General features: G+C 37.1%; 1 long non-coding RNA gene across 1 annotated transcript in view; it reads right to left on the bottom strand.

Annotated features, from left to right (window-relative positions):
• Positions 1 to 18,366, bottom strand: part of LOC146005023 (uncharacterized) — a 213,005-nt gene that overhangs the window by 192,124 nt on the left and 2,515 nt on the right. Inside the window, exon 2 of the long non-coding RNA XR_014443980.1 lies at positions 13,877 to 13,914. This is a non-coding gene — a long non-coding RNA (uncharacterized LOC146005023). The remainder of the gene's footprint in view (positions 1 to 13,876; positions 13,915 to 18,366) is intronic.

Here is an 18,366-nt window from a genome sequence, read left to right as displayed (position 1 = left end):
TTCGGTACACTAACTGTATAAAATGTAAAAAGTAAATAACAGAAAAACAGTTCTGCTCAGGCGGGGGGGGGGGCAGTTGCCCTTTTTTTTCGCCGCTTTTGTCCCTGCACTTTGCTAAACCTTATCTACAAATTTAAATATACTGTCTTCGGCCCCCCCCGTTTTGGAACCGCCGCCACTGGTTCTGCTGGATATTCACTCATTCGGTGGATCGAGTTAGAAAAGTCTCCCCAAGAATATAATAATAATATAAAAAAATTGCAATTAAAATAGGTTTAATAGTTTATAATAGTTATTATTTTATAAAAAAAATAATAAGAATTATTATTATTATTTTCACTATGAAGTGTTTCCCAAAGTGGGCACCGCGGCGACACCGGGCACTGTGACTGACTTACAGAGGCACTGCGAAATGTTCCAACATATTCAAGCAATGATATTATTGTTCCAAATATGTGCTTATTTAGTGCTTTTTACACACAAAATGTTTCTGCATTTTAAATTGAGCATTGCAATTGTTAGATAGGCCTACATTCTGACTCGGGCGCTGGGGAAAAATCTTGAAACACTAAAGGCGCCGTGAAAGGAAAGTTTGGGAACACCTGCACTATTCAAGTTTCATCCATTGCTTGACGCTGCCATACAAAACTTTATGTCGACGGTGAAAAAAATTGTGATTCTGTCAAAACCCAATCCGAATTGTTTATCCTCGGCACGCCCCTGATAATGATAATTTGGGTTCGGATAATTATGCGCATATTTAAGGATTTTTAACTAAAAATGCATATTTCATATGCAGGTGCATATTTGTATGAAAATAAGTTGATGTTGTGCATATTTTTGTACCCACAACCAACACCGAGTATATACTGTATTTATTTTTCTTCTCGATTCTCTTCTTTTCTTTATCTTTTCTCTGTCTTTCTTCTTTCAACAACTTCAAACAAGCATCAAAATTATAGGAGACGTTAAAGAGACCCTCGCCCAGGTTGAAGATCCTGTGTATGTACAGAAATTGGATGCAGTATTGAAAAAGAACAGTGGGTATGCAACAATGGTGAAGGTTTGCAAAATTCTGCATACAAATGGACAACGTGTGGATGATCTGGAACTTGATGTGTCTGACTTTGTTTCCCTAAAATACAGTCCACTTGTATCTTGCGAAGTGGAACGTGTGTTTCCTGAATAAAAGACTATTCTAGCTGAAAACAGAAGGAGTTTCAAGTTTGAAGATTTCAGACATCATGTTGTTATCAAATGCAATCATGATCTTGATCTGTAGTGTATTGTGTTTCATTTAACGCAGAACCATATTAATTGGAACATCTGTGTAGCGAATGAGCATTCAGAATAATGCATATTCATTGCCTGGCATGTAATTTTTCATAGTTTGTAATATACAGCATTTATAAATTAAACGGATTTTTGAAGTGCATATTTAAGTGCATATTTTGCGTTTTTTAGTGCATAACTACCCGAACCCTAATGATAATTAACCATTATCAGTAAAATGACGTTGCTACTCGGAGAGAATTAGTGTGGCTTGCAAGAAGATGCGTTACGTAACACTGCAGACACAGTTAATTGCTGGTTGCAGCACTATATTAATAACAAGAAGAAGAAGAAGAAACATTGTGCATTGTCTCCAGGGCTCGTGTGCATCAAGACAAAAGATGTGCAACTTCTGTACCAAATTTCTAATGGCTTCCTGTGAATCTGCTTCGCATTGCGAGGTAATTTAACTCAACTCTTTCTCCCATTAGCTTTCATTTTTAAGAAAAAAAGGGAAAAGATCTCGCGAAAGTTAATTATCATTTATATCTAGTCGAGCCTCTCGTCTCCTTTAAGACTTTAACGCAACCTTCGCCTTGTTGGAAAATCAGCGGAGAGAATACGATGAACCCTTAACGAAAAGAAGATGACCTTGGTGTGAAGTTTTGAGGAGCTTGTAACGCTGTGCTTTCTTAAGACGGCCAGAACAGGCTCGAGGGTTTCTCTAATGTACCATTCAGCAGATGCGATTAAAAGGAAGCCTTGGATTTGGGGGGGAGGGGGTGGCGGAGGGGGTAACTGCCCCATCTCTGAGATGATGATAGAACGTACAAAATCATTGTTCGATTAGATTCTTGTAATTTCGCGTCGCTTTTCTGTCTAATCGCGACGATGAGAATGAGTACAAAACCGAGCAATTCTTATAATAGTTAAGACAGTGGCGTATACTGGGCTATATCACTATGTCACGTGGTCGTAGGCTATGAATAGAAATACGTTTACCAACTCCTAAGAAATCAGGTTGCCAACTCATAGGAAATCAGGTTGCCAACTCATAGGAAATCGGGTTGCCAACTCACAGGAAATCAGGTTGCCAACTCACAAGAAATCAGGTTGCCAACTCACAAGAAATCAGGTTGCCAACTCATAGGAAATCAGGTTGCCAACTCACAAGAAATCAGGTTGCCAACTCCTGAATCACAATCATTTCACTGATATGAATAATTTAATTTAGAATTTCTGAGCGATTTTCCTCCTGTATTTTATTCTCTAGACTTCAGGCTTCACAGATATCCTAGCTAGCCTAGAATATACGCTCCTGAGTTAAGAGAACTTACAATTTAATTATATCTATATATTTTATTTTAAAAATGATATTTAAATACTGGACCTACACTTTAAAGTGGAATCCGAACCACTATATGTGCCTCCACCGGCTATCGAACCCGGGAACCCTAGATTACAAGGCGACGACGTTACCACTACGCCATCGTAGTAATAATTTGCGTTTATGAATTTTATGTAGGAAGATTAAAATTTTTATTTCCATAATTTTAGCGACCCATAACTGTACGGTTCGCTTCCATTAAAAGTAACCGGTTACTGTTTCTAAGAAACTGTTACTTTTAGCGGCGATTAATGATGGGTGAGAAAATAAATAAACATACTGCATTATTCACGTAAAACAATAGTTTACATTTCTGTATACACACAAGACAAAAGAAGATGAATGATTTCTCAAAGAGTCAAATTAATGCTGATATAATACTCGGAACGTGATTTCCCCTGCAATTTTATTGTTATTTATAATATTATCTTTCAGATTTAGAAAACCAAGAATAAATATATGAATCGTTAATATTTAATTAAAGGTAATACTTTTATAGAAATCTAGGCTCTCTTAGCTGCACTTCAAACTAAAAATACTTGAAATCAGGTCACTGGTTCTCGAGATATAGAGCTTTGAAGCAATCGAGGCAGAGAAATTCAACATGGCGTCGTGTTTCAAGATGGCGGCGGGTAACGTCATGCATCTCGCGAGGCGTTCTCCAGAAACAAGTTTTATCCATTAAAATCAGATCACTAATAGTACAGCTCAGAACTAATTTAAACATAATTAATTTATCAACAAGCCTAGATATAATCGAACTACTATGATTATGCCATTATATATTTATTAATATTGAGTACGTATAAATTAATGTGTAAAGTTTAAAAATTATAAAGGTATAAACGGGTAAAATTGGGACTGGGGCATCGACGTTTAGAAAAGTATTTATAGGGTCGCGGTCTGAAAATGGTTGAGAAGCACTGGTGCAATGTTTAGTGCATTACTCCAGTGTTTAACGATTATTTCCTTAATAAACTATACTAATCCATAGTAATATCCACAATTCAGTTGCACCATGCCTGTAACAAAATGCTCCACAATTTCTATTTCGAACGACGTAACATAATTATATTGGCATTAATAATATAACAATTAATTATTCATATATTGACAAGTTAATTGAAATACTGAAAACCATAAACTATGTTTTAAATTTCTCGTAAATTGCGAGAAGGTATTTATGCACTATTAATATTTCCCTTATTAAATCAAATAAAATGTAATTATTCTGTGAAAGATTTATGTTTTAAAAATATCTATTAATACGATTGCAATTAGCAGTGCCATCTGGCACGATCTCGTATAATTTCAATTCATTTTGGAGCGCTTCTCGGGAAAAGAGTGCGGAGTGGTCATATACGAGATATGCAAATTTCATATTATTATACAAAATTCTAATTTTACTCTGAATTTAACGTTTATGTACAGTGACCGGCAATAAAAATGGAAACATAAACGCTTCCCTGTAAGGCGTGTTGCCTACCTTGAGTGTAAGATCTGGGCTATCTTACTATGACACCTGGTCCTAGGCTATGGAGGAAGGGAGAAGACTAGACTTGACGTCTTAAAGGAAGCCACGTTGCCATCCCAACGGTAGTCAGTTTGCAAACTTATAAAAATTCAGGTTGCCAACTCCTAAAAATTGAGGTTGTCAACTTCTAAGAATTCAGGTTGCCAACTTCTAAGAATTCAGGTTGCCAAGTCCTAAGAATTCAGGTTGCTAACTCTTAAGAATTCAGGTTGCCAACTCCAAAGAATTCAGGTTGCCAACTTCTAAGAAATCAGGTTGCCAACTTCTAAGAATTCAGGTTGCCAACTTCTAAGAATTCAGGTTGCCAAATCCTAAGAATTCAGGTTGCCAACTCTTAAGAATTCAGGTTGCCAACTCCTAAGAATTCAGGTTGCCAACTCCTAAGAATTCAGGTTGCCAACTTCTAAGAATTCAGGTTGCCAAGTCCTAAGAATTCAGGTTGCCAACTCTTAAGAATTCAGGTTGCCAACTCCAAAGAATTCAGGTTGCCAAATCCTAAGAATTCCGGTTTGCCAACTCTTAAGAATTCAGGTTGCCAACTTCTAAGAATTCAGGTTGCCAAGTCCTAAGAATTCAGGTTGCCAACTTCTAAGAATTCAGGTTGCCAAGTCCTAAGAATTCAGGTTGCCAACTCCTGAGAATTCAGGTTCGGGTTACCAACATCAGAATCGCCATTGTCTTTTTTTTCAAGTCAGCTTAATTCACACAGTTTCTAAGATATTTCTCTTCAGTATTTTACTCTCTAGGCTTCAGGCTTTGCAGATAGCCTAGGTAGCCTCGAATATACGCTCCTGAGTTCTAAACAATAGTCATTATTTAAATAATTACAAACTAGTGACATCTCTGTGTTGAAAATGTAAACTTGATGTCAGTTAGCTTCGATTTAGTTTACTGAAAGTCGCTTTTCTGCCACGTTTGGCTAATCATGATGATGGAATGACAATATGAGACGAATGAAGGGACAATCATATGGACGACACAGCACAAGCTACACTGTATTATCCTGAAAATATTATGTTGACCCTGGACCTCTACATTTAAATACCAGCCTATCCCAGTCGTAATACTAGTCCTGATTAAGAAACAAAGTTGGTTTGTTGCTGTGTTCAACAATTACAATATCAGAGGGTACTACCGTACACAATATTTCTTTTCGGAAGGGTCTGGAGTTTAAAAAAGGATATTATATATCTGCTATATAGGTAGTGGTGGGATAAAATATAAGATATTTTGCAATTACCGTTTCTAACTTTCGTGTTAGGAGTTTATCAAAGACAAAAGTGTTAATTTTAAATTAAGTTTACATTTACCACTTTTGTTACTCCCGATTTCTACTTCTTTCATTTTGAAATTTTGATTTCCTCAAAATTCCGGATGGGTCTGTAGCCCCATCAGCTTCCCCACTGCGTACGCCAGTGTCAGAGTGGCAAGACGGTGGTCTTCAACTATTCTGCCCGTAGTGCCTCCAATATGCATTTAGGGGTAAAATTAATGTCACCACCTCCAAGAAACAATATACCCCTCCACCGTCACTGAACTTCAACATAATATTTGTATTGCAGAAAATCAATATCTTACCATCTAGAGAAGCCATCTACCGGGGATGTAATGGAACTACACATTTTATTCTGAAATTAAGGCAGTGAATATATTGCTGTTTTTTGAAAGAACTAGTGATGGGTAAATTTCATTTTTGGAATCAGCATGCTGAAATTATTCAGAGACAACAGTCATCTGCGAGTCATCCAACCCCATGTCGACCAGTGTAATCAATGTAGAAATACATTTGAAGAGTGATATTTTTATTATCAGGTTCTGGCTACCTTAGATCGTACGTCACACTTAACCTCAAAACAGAGAACAGGGCAGGTAAATCAGGGTGCACGTTAACTCAGTCCTGTCTCATTAGTGGTCTAATGATAAGCAGTGATAAAGATTAAGTGTGGTTTCAATGAAAAAACGTCTTACTCGAATCTATGATACCTTTTCAAGATAGCATGAGAATTAAATTTACATAGATTTATCTTATTCTATTGCAACTTAATTGTGAGAATTGCGTTTTCTGTTCTTTTGCAGACAGAGAGATGAAGAACCCCAGAACTGTAGAGGAGCAAAAAGTATGGAAGATTTATCGTCCAAGCCAATTCCAACGACGTAGAAACGAGTTAAAGGAAGGACAAGGTAGCGTTTCGCCATTTTTGTCCAAAGAAGAAACTGCACTTACAGGTTTTGGAACAGGTTGAGAGGATAACAAATTTCTGAGAGTAGAATCCTGACAGTTTTTTATGTTGTCTGTATTCTTGGTTAGGCTGAACTTTTTTCTTATTTGCAAAAGGAGTTTTAACAAAAGAAGTCGCTAACAATGGGTTGATTAAGTTGTACGGTCATTCATAGATGGCGCTAAGGTAGGCTACCCTTTCTCTTCTTAGTTTTTCCACTTTATCTTCAGAGTAACGAATTCGTAATCTTTAGTGCAACTTCGTATCTATAACTCGTTCTAATGAAAAATAATAGTTGTTGCAAGTGTTCATTCTGGGACGATAGGCTCGTATTTAATGAAGATCTCGTATATGGTCTTATATAATTTATTTATACTTGCTAAGAAACTAGCTATGGATTCGGTTGGTTCCTTGAACTACCCATCCTATCCGCTGCACTTCTCCTTCCCTCCTTTGCCATCACCTTAACCCTTGTCCTTATCGCCAGGTAGATGGGCTTGCCTGGTGTTGATGCCGGCCAAGAGAAAGCCTCAGTCCTACTCGAAAAGGACTAGGTCAGTGGTTTCTAAAGTGTCCGTTGTGGCTGGCTTGCAGGGACGTCACTGAAATGACACTTATTCCGAATATGTGCTCATTTAGTACTTTTTACACATAAAATATTTCTGAATTTGAAACATGTGTTTACTCTTTAACTTAAGGCAAGCAACGTAACCGCACTAACTCAGCGTTGCAAGTGTTAGATAGGCATACATTCTGATTTGGGCGCCGTGGAAAAATCTTGAAACACTAAGGGCGCCATGAAACGATAAAGTTTGATAACCCCTGGATTAGGTTATAGTCCTTACGTTTTTTATTTGTGTGGTGTGATTATTGGCTAGAGATTCTGATAGTAAAACCATCCAGCTTAGCTGGCACCTGTTTTTCTGGAGAGTATGAAAACTATATATATATATATATATATATATATATCCCTTTCTCATTCTCACCCGACGGTTTGCCAGGTACCTGGACTTTCCTAGTGTGAATGGCTTCTCGGAGTATATGTCTTTCTCGAAAGTCTAAGATATCCTGTATTTATGTATTTTGTCAAGGGTCTGCGTTCTCAAGCTTCTCGAAATTGTTCAAGCGATCGTCTAAAAAATCTTTGCTTTACAGGTGACACGATTCATTTCATTGCTTCGAATAAGTACGCTAATGTGTATGTGTATTTAATATGTAGCCTATTCATACTGTAATACAACAGTTTAACCTCAGAACTGGTCTCTTCTTTTCATTTTTTATGTTCATCACAATGTTCTAACCATTTTTCGTATTTCTTAAATCCAGATGCTATTCTTGCTTCAAAATTGTTTTGTATATTGTTTATCCTTTGCTCTATGATCTTGCCTGCTACAACAGATTTGGTTATCTTTCATTCCTTTGAATGTTTTCTTTTAAGTAGTGCTGATTTATATTTCAGGCTAGTGGCTTATTTGTGGAGAGAAACTTGAGGCTTGGGTGCATCCGAACGTCCTCGCGTAAACTCGCAAAATATAATATTATACAGTATGAACATTTTCCTAAATGTCTTCTGAAAGCATATTTTCAAAAATATGCTCCTTAAGGAGGATATCATAACGAAATCTGAAAAAAATAGCACGTAACTCGTGAGGATGATCATTTAAAGAAAGCATTTTCCACTGCGCACAGAAACATTGAGGTCCATAGTGACTCCAAACATTCACAATATCGGCCATTGTGGAGGGTGATGTGGTCAGCAACACGTTCCAGCAGCCTCCAACCCTTCCACCGGCATCAATTTTATTATAGGCTGAGTGAACCCCTTTAAGCAGGGACATTATTGAAATTTTTCTAACCTGTTATCACGTCGCAATCTTTAAAGAAGAGGCGTCGAAATTTGCTGTTAGTATTTACATGGCCCGGCCCTAAAGCCGTCCCAGGATCTCGCCACCGGAGTTCCCTGGTTCAAGTCCCAGACCGGGCATGAGTGCCCCTCATCAATTTCATCATATCATCACTCAACCTAATCGTCACAATTAGCAAAAAATAACAGAAAAGCGACGACGAGGTTCACGAATACCCTTCCTTCTATTTAGGGTATTTTATATTCACAGAGGGCAGTGTTACAATTCAAACCATATTGTCCACCAAAAGCATGAAAATGTACAACTTCGAATTCAGCACATGAAACTATTAATATGCAAGAATTAAATTCAAACACAATCCATGAAAAATATACAACTTTATAATCACATGAACGAGAATTAGAAATAAAAGTTTCATTTTCTCGAAACCAGAATTATACTGAAATTCCTTTCCTTGAGAGCAAGACAATATATTTGTAACCAAAAACTCAATATGCTGACCAATGCAGAACTTATTTTATATAAAACATACAACTAATCATTTAGTTTTATGTTTTAAAATTAAATAAATTCTGCCTTGGTCAGCATATTGAGTTTTTGGTTATCATGGAAACAAGGTTTAGTGGTGTTAATATTTTTGTGAAAAATTATAATTTATTCGCGTGCGTTCTGTCAGAGGTGGTTCTGTGATATCATATTTTTTTTCTAACAGAGCAATTTGCCATAATGGGAAACTAGAAATTCTGAGTTCCTGTATGACAAACATGTGATATTTCCATAATCGCAATACTTAAATAATTATTCACATTTTATTATTGCTATATAAACATCATTCATACTTAGAATTAGGTTCATGTTAACTTGCATATTTATTTTATTTAGTTTTATCTGCAGTCGTAATTTTTCAATATTTCCATGTATTTTTGAAATTGTTACTTTTTATTGCAAATTTAACGGGTATATCTTTAAAAGTAGGTTTGTAGATACTAAATTATTTTTTTGCCGTTCTTCTTACGCTAAAAGTTTATATTTTTCTCCGTAATCATATATATGCCAATGACAAGGATTAAGTGGTAGAATGAGATTATTATTATTATTATTATGGTCCAGAAAAATATTATTTGTACCCCTAAATTAAGAAGCAATATAAAAATATTATTTTCTTTCAAATAAATACTTTTTGTGACAATAAACACTAATCCTCAAGTTGTGTATTTTATTTCATTCCTGTTGCATGTATTTAATTCTATTTTAAGGATTAAGTTTTCTATTTGTTTGCAAGGAATTGAGCAGGGTGCACTTTGGCTTCGCACATCTGAAATTTCCCAGGTGAGGGAAAATTCCTTCCCTTCAAAATTTCGCCGAGGTGGGAAATCTGATATAATGCGTCTCTGGGCCAATCAGCAAAAAGGTGATTCGGCGAAACTGGAAAACACGAGACTTCATACACCCTTCTTTATTCTCAAATTTTGTTTTAAAATAAACTCTAATCGCAATTAACTTTAATATGAATACACACAGTGTGCAGATTAACGACAGTAATGACGCAGATTTCCCCCTTTACAAAATAAATAAAAATATTTTTATTCCTGCCATGGATGTTTATATCCACCTCAAAGAAAATTGAATTGATAGCATAAAGGATACCATATCTTAACTATGAAGAAACACAACTGAATAATCATTCATGCCCATTAATTGCACAATCGTGAAAGATTTTCCGGCCGAAAAGTATGCAGGATTAAAGAAGGACACCGACTTCGCCGAGCCGAGACAACAGGAGGCTGCGTTTTTCCATGTAAGTTTTCATAGCATAGTGATGATTTTTACATGCATTAAATTGTTCACAAGAGACTTGTAGGTGGGTTACGTGGACATACGTTTGAACTTGGCAACAAAAATTTTGTCAAATTTTCTGTGTTAATAGTTCGATAACTCTTTTTGTGTACAAGTTTGGGTTTTCATTGAATGCGTGTTTCAAAATGATTTGAACGATTATAATTTTTTTTATTAATTGTGCAATTTACTTGAAATTTTGCACATAAGTACTATAAATGTCCAAGTTTTAGTGGTAAAAATTGTGATACAGTAACTCACAAATGCTCAATGCGAGCCCCCCTTTGTTACCCTGCATACATCAGTTCGGTAGTCCAATTCTTACCAGACCCGTTTCAGCTCGTTTTCATCAACAGTTTGCACTGCAGCAGTAATGCGCTCTTGCAGTTCACTCATAGGAAATCAGGTTGCCAACTCATAGAAAATCAGGTTGCCAACTCATAGGAAATCAGGTTGCCAACTCATAGGAAATCAGGTTGCCAACTCACAAGAAATCAGGTCGCCAACTCCAGAATCACCATCATCATTTACCTGATATGAATAATTTTATTTACAATTTCTGATCGATTTTTCTCCTGTATTTTATTCTCTAGACTTCAGCCTTCGCAGATAGCCTAGCTAACCTAGAATATACGCTTCTTGTTTGTACACAATGTCTTTGACATGTCCCCACAGAAAAAAAATCGCAGGGGGTTAAGTCCGGTGATCTTGGTGGCCAACGTAAAATGTTGAATGTTGGTTAAATGTTGTAACAACTGTTCGAGACATTTGAAGTTCTCGACCCTCGCTGTAGACGCGAACTCTCTCGACATCTGCCTTAGACGTGGAAGATCTACCAGATGATTTCCCCTTGCATCATGTTGCCTTGAATTGTTGATACCAATTGCGAATGGAGTTCTTTGCTGGTGGTTCTTTACGAAATTTGGTACGAAACTCACGTTGAACACTCACAACAGACTGACTAACGTGAAATTGTGACGCAAAATGCTTTCTCTGCACCAGAGGCAGCCATCTTGCAACTTGTCACTCTGCCACCTGGCGGAAGAACTTCGAACTACACAGACCGTGCCAAACAAAACTCGAGGATGTGGTCGAAAGTATTTCAATACAATTTTAATCGTCGATACTGTTTTAACGCTCATGGAACGATTTCTTATCGTTCAATTCGTTTTGAAACACGCTATATAGTTAGTGTTACTAAATTATGTCTAAATGTCATCGTAAGATTCAATGACCTAGAGTATTTCAAAGGTACTTACAACCGCAAGGCAATTGTTGAGTTTAATGACTGGTAGCAAAAATACAAATTTGCAACCCCCCAAAAAAACTCCTAAACTGAAATCAGAAATACGCCACTGAGTGGACATCCCCAAAGCAAAAGGCCTAATTCGCACAGTCATCTTTTAGTTCAAGTTTTGACCAACAGAGGGAACTGAAATTCCTTCACAGTTACCAGTTTCTTAGACATGCAGGTGCTTGTAATTCCCAAGAAATAATCCTTTATCAAGAGAAAATTAGAGGTAAGTAGCAAAAGAAAAGCCATTTTTATTCGTACGAATTATTTATCTTTCCATTATGCACCTGCCTGCCTTGCCACTTCCCATTTTTTAATCTTAACGAAATCAAATTGCTCTCTTCATTGATATGAGAGTAAATTGTGAACCTAATTTACGGTAAAATGGCCGCAGTATCTGATCGGAAATGGTTTATAACAAGAGGAAAGTAAAACGAAACACATAATTACAAGTATAATAGTGTAATAAATCGAAGGTAAGGCTAAAAGAAATCCACTAAATCTCGAGGCGGGAAAACTGAGGTAGTGAGGCAAGAAGGAAAGGCGTTTCCCACAGCGGTGTCATCTAGCGGTCAATATATTAAATACGTGCCTTGTATCGACGAGCAGCTAGCGACAGGTACAGTAAATTGGAGATAAATGCTAAACGCACCAAACCTAACATGCCTCACCTACTCAAGTATGCATCAAATAGCAGAAATGAAAGAAACTATACCTGCCTAACCTATTTTTATGCTTATTTATGCTACTAGATGCACACTTGAGTAGGTTCGGCGTCAGGTTTGGTGGTTTTAGCATTTATCTCCAAGCTGCTGTAGTTCTCGCTAGTCTTTATCCTAGATATGTCATATGCTACAGTGGTGCTATGCTATTTTTACCACTTATCTGATTTAAATATCCTTCCTTGATAGTTGAAGACTAAAATTGGTAAACGCTGTAAGTGCCACAATAATTCAAACACCGTTTTCCACGTTAAACTGTGAAATGTGCCATGCTTTATAATATGGTAAACTGAAAAGTGGCTGGTAGCTCTCTAAGTAGTTCAAAGGGCGTATAAAGAGGTCACTAGTATGAACGTTCTTACGGGCTAATGTGCGGAACGATGCGATTTCCCAACGCTTTTGGCACTTACAGCGTTTACCACTTTTAGTCCTCAATTTAACAGATTAATACAATATGGAACAATATAATTTTGAAATTTAAGATGGATAATAATTAATTTATCGAGCAAGCCTCATCTCCAGGAAGGTATCAACTCGGGTTACCTACCGACCTGTTGGGTGAGATGAGTCAAGGCAAGTGGATAATAAACCTTTTCCTACTCCCACAAAAATAGGCAATAGTTAGGCTGGAGAGTTCAATTAACTAACCGATCTCTAACTACGCACTAAATAAATCCTTGAAATTAAGATCCTTTTTGCATCAAAGACAAATTGCATCAACATAACTTATTCCCTGTTAGAAAGTAAGTTTCTTGGTGTGCGTCTCCGACAAGACTTATTCAAAGTAGAATGTTTGTATACACACTTGCTAATGTAAAGGAGAGAAATTAACACCAGTGGACCAAATTGCATATTTGCCAAAGTTGATCCATTAACTGTCTTACACTGAGAATAGTTTAAGCGCACCATCTATTGATTATTTTTGGTAATAATCAGTATGTAAATACTTAAAATATTGCAAGCAAGCTCAAGAAAAGATGAACCACAGTGAATTTATTGTCACTTTGCAAAGAAATATATGTGAATGTTCTTGATCGCTTCGCTCTCAATACAGTTGATTCTCCAAGAACATCAAATGCATACCTAGTGAGTAAAAACAGAAAATTATACGATTTATTCATGACGGTGTGCTGTAAAAGATTCCCAGTGATGACCAATAGATGCACGAGCGTTTTAATTATTACAAACGGTCAAAATCTGGAAATACGCGTTTGGCACTTTGACAAATTCGCTGCATCTACACATAAACAAAGCTCTCAGTCACAAATAAGAAAGAAATAAGCAACGGGGGGTTAATGGTACTGCACACGTGATCCTACGAAATGAAGTTTCCGGACCACCCACATGTTGGTATGAAAGTGGCAAAAGCAAAAGCACGTTTGGCAACGTTGCTTCGGCAGAGCGATGTTACCCCTTCAGCTTTTATTATCGAGCCACACACTCCCGAAGACAATTGGGGGACAGAAAGCGCCAGAAATAGCCATGAAGGTGATGCCAGCAGTATAGTAATCATATCATCAGTCGCGTAACCAAAGGGGGGTGCTCACTTCTGGGGGTTACACATATAGCCCCACATTTGGACTGGATTTCCTAAATAATAATAATAATAAAAAAAAAAGATCGGATGCGAGAAAAGATAAATTGTTGTGATTACTAAGAAAGAAAATCATCCTCTCTCCACTTCTTACCCTTCACGTTACAAACTATCTGTCTACATCACTGATGGTAATAATTTATTGAATCATACCTGCATTACAGCACAGTAGAATCGATGAGATGACTCACCTGCAGAAGAAAAAGAAGAAAAATGAGGTTACGATTCGTACATTAGAAACCACAAGCTAATACCTATACACTGAGTATGTTCTATGTAACCTGACACGTTCCTTTAGCCAAAGAACATTATTTAAATCAAACACAAAAAAAAATGTTCACATGAATCATTCACTTGATGCCTCTCAGGGTATGGGTAATGTCGTTGTTCAAATAACATCCAAGCCAACTTTACACTAAGAAAAAGAAGTATATTTTACTTCTTACTAAGTTATTTCATAGAAATACTAGCATAGCATCTTAGAATTCAGATTGACAACCACTCTTTTTCAAACTCAAAGTCAAAACACAGTCCATAATTACCATGGCAACAGGTCTTGCAATATACATACAGGTCAATCACTATCCTGTGGCATTAGCAGTCATAGGTATAAATATTAAATAACACAAGAATCACACGCTAAATTACAGAGATTAATTTCTGCAACTGCGAAAAACAATAAACATTTGTAGAACGAGAAAAGAAATTAACAAGTCAAGGGGGGAACAGACGTGTCAAACTTATAGCTATATTTATGTGTTTAAGTTACGTCGCTTTTCTATCTTTCTATGTAAATCGCGACGATGACTAGAATTTGAATTTGAATTTAAAATTTTGGGAGCGTCAGCACTTAGGCTATTTTGCTCCCGTCACATTATACGGGGACCAGCCCCTTACCATTACAAATAACAACTCTAACGTTGCATCACTAAAACTCTTAAAATGTTCTGACTTCTATTAAAAGCTGAGGCTCTAAACGGGCACTCAGCACACACAAGGACAAAAAACAGGACAACACACACAAAATTATACTGGCCATAGTGCCAGTCGCCAGAGCCTCGTTAGTCTTTAGTCCAGGGTGCACTACGTGGAAGTGAGGTTGACTTTTGGGCGCCTACGTGGAAGGTACCCCTTACACCCCTCGCGACGATGAGGATGAATGACGAACTGAAGCAAGTACAGCGAAATGTTCATACCTCTATACAAATTCCGAACTTAAAACACTTGGCCTCGTCAACTACAGTCTAGCAGAATTAACTTGAGAGAAATGACCGCTCTGTGAGTGATGCAACTGCGCTCGAATTGTCTAGAGTGGGGGATTTCCCGCTGTAACGGGCCAACGGAAACTCTAGAGTAGAGTTTGTAGAGTTTTCGTTGGCCCGTTACAGCGGAAAGTCCCCTGCTCTAGCCAATTCGAGCGCACGTGCATCACTCACCGAGCGGCCATTTCTCTCAAGTTAATTCTGCTGGACTGTACTTGTTTCTTACCTCGAAGAAGTAAAAGATGCTAAATATGGTCGAAAAGTGATAAAATATTCTGAATCACATCTAATGGAGCTTTCACACCGAAGCGACAAGCGGGTCCCGTCAGTCCATAATTCACCGCGCATGCGCAAACAACAGACTGTGGCAACACGATGTAAGGTACTGAGAAAACGACCCAGTTCCAGCGACAATTGACACGTGCAGCTTGTCGTGTCGCTTCTGAGCATAGTGGACATAATATTTTTACCCCAAAACGGGTCATCCTGAGGAAGTCAGTTAACCCCCCCCCCCCCCCTTGAAAATTCGGTTAGGCCTAATTATAAAATTATTATTTATTGAAGTATGGGTCACATAAACGACATATAAAAACAATAAATGAAATTTGATCTCTCATTGTCAATATGTATTAATTATTATAATCTCAGTATGACATGCATCGTGTCTCTGTTCCCTTCTGATCAATCTTCCATGTTCTATGCTGAAGTTGAGGAGTCTCAGAAGTATATATTTATCAGAAGAACCAATCTTCTTGAGAACAACTTTATTCTTCACGAACAGTTCATAAACCTCCCCATATTTCTGTCAAAATTATTGTGGGGGAAGGGCTCTGATCACTGAAATAAATTAATGAATGACTCACTCCCTCCCTTTTTTAAGTTTTGGCCTCAGTTTTCCGAATCTCGTAAAAGCTCATGAATTCCTCAAAAATATCAAAATTTTCATTCACAGTTCGAATGCAGAATGTCAATTGTTCACGGATGGATATGTCACAAGTTTCGTCAACCATAATAGCAAAACATTCCCGACTTTTAATATCTGCTACCACGGAGCGCAAAACAGATCTCTCAAATATATCAATGATCTCGTTCTGAATGTCATGTGAGAGCCATTTGTAGCCCGAACGTCCCATCCACTCTCCTAGTTCATGCACATCGTCTTTTGAAACTCTTTTTAGTAAAAATCTTAACAATACTCATAATTATATACTTAGTATATAGTAATAAGTCATGCGTCTTGCTGTCTCAGCCCCCCAAAGTTGATGGTCTATAACATTTCAAATGTTTTAAAGTTAAGTTCATGTTGCACAATTCAGAGTAAACTTTACAATAGAAGCAAAATAATACATTAGATTCTCTTAAGAAAAATTATTTGGGGGGGTTCTGCCCCCACATCGTTAACATTGGAGGGGCTCGTTGCAAACTCGTATTGCTTCTTGGCCATGCGTATTCATGGCTCTACAAATAACGGAACACAGCAAAAAGCAATACAACTTGGGACGCGAGAGATAACTTACACAGTAACTGTTGTCTGCTCGAACATTCTAGACTATACGTATAAATGTATTCGGTTGTAGCTTTTCAACTATGCACCAGTTACATTTGTTTTACATTTCATAATTTTACAATTTCATAATTTTGTAATGCAATATTTTCTCTCACGATATAGTTGGTAAGTACATACATAATTTTCTTAGTTGAGTTCCTCAAACGTGTTGACAAGGCGTATGCGCCATTATATCCAGCTTCTTTTAGATCTCTTAAGAAATAATCACGCGTAGTTACATTAAGACGACATTCAAATATAATATGATCAGGTGTTCCTTCAGTTGCACCACACTGACAGATTGGAGATTGTACAATCTTCCTAGTGTACAAGTCTTTAGGAGCTAGGATGTAATTTAGCCGACATCTAAGAAGGATTATTAAAGACTACAATGGAACATTTTGATTTTTATGGAGTGCTTGAAAAGCAGTCATGGGCGGAGTTTGAGCTTTTGCTTTGGTGGGGGCCAGACTCTGGGAGAAGCATATGATATTATAAAGTAGGGGATAGCTATTCAATAACCCTCAGGTATTGAATATCCCCTAATTTATAAGGGGTCCGGAGGCCTTTCCCCGGAAATAAAAAAAAACTTAAAAACACTGAGTTCTAGGCCTTTAGATTTGAAAATGTTAAATTTCCTCGCTCAAGTAAACAAATATTAATTAGTATATTGCTTATCAGTTTTAAAAGAAGCAAAAAAGTACAATTATTGCATTTTGCATTTAATTAATTTTTTATTGATACAATACTCGTATTACTTTAAAAAAGTTACGGTACAATAGTAAGCTTTAGAAATTTTAGAAAAATTAAATTGAAAAGTTCTTTTCATGTCTCAGCAGTAACTGTTGACTTAACACAAAGTCATTTTACGTTTTTCTTTCTTCAAACTGTACACATCAATCAAATCGTCTAAGACCCGCTATTGCGGCGCAATTACAGCACATGCCATCATGCCAAAAGTCAAGATTTGCGGTATGACTTCATAACAAAAATGTAGTAATTGAACTTAATCATGTGTTATTTTTTTAGTCTTTTTCAAGTTGGGGGAGCCTGGCCCCTCCAGAACTCCGCCTATGAATGCAGTCCAGCTGTTTTGCTACGGTGTTGCCATGACGCCAGTTTAAAAATTCCATGGAGTTTTCTTTTTTTAGCATGAAATGTCTCTCAAATTTAGATTTGGTTTTCAATATAACTCCTAGACTTTCATAAAACGGGACAAATAGTTGTTTTTAATAATATCGACGGGATGATTGGGACATGCCTCTGAAATGGGACTGTCCCGGTCAAAACGGGACGTAGGCCTATGGTTACCCTACTTCTGAGATACTTGGTTCGAACCCCCTCCCCCTCCATCGAATTACAGTAAAACCTGTCTATCCCGGAACATGATGGTTCCGAGCAAAATTTTTCGTCTTAACAGTTTTCCTTCTTATACAGGGTTGACTTTAAATACAGTATAGAGCGCTGCAGGAAATAATGGAAAGACAGATTTACATTTCGCATTACTTATAATGTAGAGTACTAATGCATGTACGTACATGAATAAAAATGCGATACAGTCGCAATAAGCATAGCAGAGATTACAATTATGTAACTACACAACATGTTGGTACACTTTATACAGTATTGTAAGAACGTACAGTACGTGCTTATGTATCTCTTCGAACCCGGGACCCCTGGCGTCGTAGCGCGATGTGCATAGATGGAAAGAGAAAGATTGAAAGGTGGAATAAGAGAGGTGAAGAAAGATTGAGATAAAAGTTAAGAAAGAAGAAAGAAACAAAGAGAGATAACAAGAAAAATAGAAAGATGACGAAAGAACAGAGGAGAAATAG

This window comes from Lepisma saccharinum, chromosome 22 (genome assembly GCF_977018435.1).
Source record: "Lepisma saccharinum chromosome 22, izLepSacc3.1, whole genome shotgun sequence".
Lineage (NCBI taxonomy): Eukaryota > Metazoa > Arthropoda > Insecta > Zygentoma > Lepismatidae > Lepisma > Lepisma saccharinum.
The sequence above is the reverse complement of the archived record's forward strand: the minus strand, read 5'-3'. Positions and strand labels throughout refer to the sequence as shown.